Source organism: Anneissia japonica, unplaced genomic scaffold, assembly GCF_011630105.1.
Source record: "Anneissia japonica isolate Jap-2015-1 unplaced genomic scaffold, ASM1163010v1 scaffold287818_len932483_cov186, whole genome shotgun sequence".
In the NCBI taxonomy this organism is placed as follows: domain Eukaryota; kingdom Metazoa; phylum Echinodermata; class Crinoidea; order Comatulida; family Comatulidae; genus Anneissia; species Anneissia japonica.
In genome coordinates this window covers 399631-402389 of record NW_022703366.1, presented here as the reverse complement: position 1 = coordinate 402389, position 2759 = coordinate 399631, and the positions used below count along the sequence as shown (strand labels likewise).

At 38.8% G+C, this 2759-nt stretch overlaps 1 protein-coding gene across 1 annotated transcript in view; it reads left to right on the top strand.

Moving 5' to 3' along the window:
- The window catches only part of LOC117104425 (hyalin-like), a 27118-nt gene that overhangs the window by 9351 nt on the left and 15008 nt on the right, over positions 1-2759 (top strand). The window lies entirely within an intron of this gene.

Genomic DNA, 2759 nt, shown 5'->3' with positions numbered 1-2759 from the left:
AATTTGCTGTTATAGGCCTAATCAATAAATTCCTCATCAACCGATATAACCTTAAACATTCTTGGAATTGATATAACATTACTGATGTCGTACACACCCTTCAGTGTGAAATGTGGCTCTCTTTGCACGCACATCTAACATCTAAGGAAAGTAGAGCTTAGATTGGTACCAGATAAAATAATTTTGTTATCAACATTAATACATTATGCTAATTTTCATCTTTGTAAGCGCATAAGACAGTGCAAATTATTTCTGTGACAGTCTTCTGAAGTGTGTAAAGCTCCATTTTATCCCATACATAGTCAAAAGGGGGGGGGGGATGATTCAATGGACCATCCCCCCTTGTCAAATATTGGGGGGATATATCCCCTCCATCCCCCCCCCCCCGGGATCTACGCCTATGGGTAGTTGCTAAATACAACGGGTTCAGCCGAGGGGCGTGTCTTCATATGTTGACGTCATGCAAAGATTTAGCTATATTTTGTATTAATTTCCTCGACAAAGTGTGGGCCCTGTCTGTAATCACACAGCATAGATACAGTCCGTACAACTAATTCCTTCATGGTACAACAACCAATGTAAGAAAAATAAGTTGTCCCTGTGGTTTTTTTTTTTTCAAAAAATTAGGATCCCTGGAATATTATCAATTCATGGGGCCTACACACAGTGAAATAATACATAGGCTTAGCAATTTCTCTATGGGCCTAGTTAGTCTTATTTTAGCGGTAGGGGGTAGGCCTTATCACAGAAAGAAATGAAAACAATTCAATGGCCTGGCCCTACTATAGTACAATACTCTACTTAGCAGGGAGCAGGGGTGGCGGGCGGGGAATTGGCCCCCGTCGGGGAGGTCTGGCTTCTCTCCCACCACCTGTGTGGGAGAAAAACCACATTCGTCGGGGAGAAAAAAATGTACTGTATTTTCTACATAGGCCTGTTAGTAGACACCAAAATCGACTAAGTAAGCCATATTTCAAATTTTTTAAATTGTTACTTTTTCCGGTGGGGGGGGGGGGAGGAGGAGCCCCGTGGAACACTTTCGACGGATATTGAGGGACGCCCGACCACGCCCACTTTTTTTCGTCGGGGACTTTGGACCCAGGGCAAATCCTGGCTCCACCCCTGTACTACTTAATCTATGATTTTCCAATCTTCATCCTATGAATGCATTATCTTACTGGAAGAGAAATTGGGCCTAATAAATTAAAACAACAAATTGTACAACATGACTGCTGAAGTTAAGATTTGTTTTAGTGTTTACTGCTTTGAAACAGTATTGCCCGCTATATTCCAGAAAGAGAGAAAGGGAACCGAATGTTAATATATATGTAATTTAAGTAAATATATTAACTTTCCAATGTCGTGTATATTAGTATTGTATAAATGTTATGTATTATGCGCCTAGTGCACATTCTTTAGTGGCCTTGGCGAGGGTCTTACAACAGAATCTGCATCTTACGTAAATGAGCCATATAGGCCACGGACTGTTGCGGGTTGTTGGACGCACACTCTATGACTAGGACCCAGCTTGACTACTGAAAAGACCTCCTGGTCCGACCTAGCCCAGGCTTAGTTAGATGGTTAGATTGAGGCTAGACCTACGAACGACCATACTACTCAGGCCAATCGTCTGAAAATGGACTTGATCGTCCCTCACCCGCCTATAGCAGCAGCACAACAGAAAATTAAGCTCTATGAGCCTGCTCGCCTTGCTAAATTGACATTTACACAGTGTAGTGTGATGTTTTTTGGTAGACGGCGGCATAATTATAGATGACGTCACCATATACAAGCCACGCCCCCTGGGCTGAACCCGTTGTATTTAGCAACTACCGTAAAGTAGAGTGAAATGCCCGCCCGTAGTAGTTGCCAGGTTCTCGGAAATTTTCATTTCAAATTGAGCGAAAATGGTGTATAGCTGCCATTTAATATCACAATTGATAATTATAATCTTTTTTGTTTTTAAATCACCATCAGCATCAATAAAATGTACAATACTTGGAAAATAATTATTATTTTCACTATAAAAAACACTCTAAATTACATCTGAAAGTCGATAGTCACATACTATAATTGTGTTTAAAAGTATACATTATACCATTAAACTTTATATTATTAATTCATTATTCTTTTGAACCTTTTTTATATAAAGGCAAAACACGTGCAATTTTTAAAACGTTTAGAAAATGAGACTTTTCAAATGAAAGATTAAAAACATAACATAATGATATTGTGATATGGCCCCGGGGTCCCGCTATAAATAATAGTGCTTTTATCTAAATTAGGAATCTTATTAACTTCATCTACAGAGATTGATTTTAGCAATTAGTCAATTCTCTTAATAATATTATATTCTCTATATTTTCAAACCTTAGTTTACCTACCAAGGCATAGGATGGAAGATCAGACCAACTAGGCTTAGCCCAACTAGTTTTCAATTAAATAAATTATACACACAGTTTTTGGTTCGCCGTCGTAATAATTTATGTACGAAAGTGAGTTCTTCAGGTCTATCGGTTCATCGATCCATGGAAGAGAGACTACATATCTAACTAATCAATGTTGCTGGAATATAACATATTGCCTGTCTTTGATTTTTTCCTCAGATTATGATAGGCCTAAAGAATGAGATAAAATTACCTGACCTTTTTCAAGAGGGGGAAAACTTAGAATTTCGAAGAACTTAAAGGTCATTAAAAGACTCCTCGGAAGTCGGGAAAGCTCATTTCCGGCCATCTAGGAATCAACATTTTCCCGGA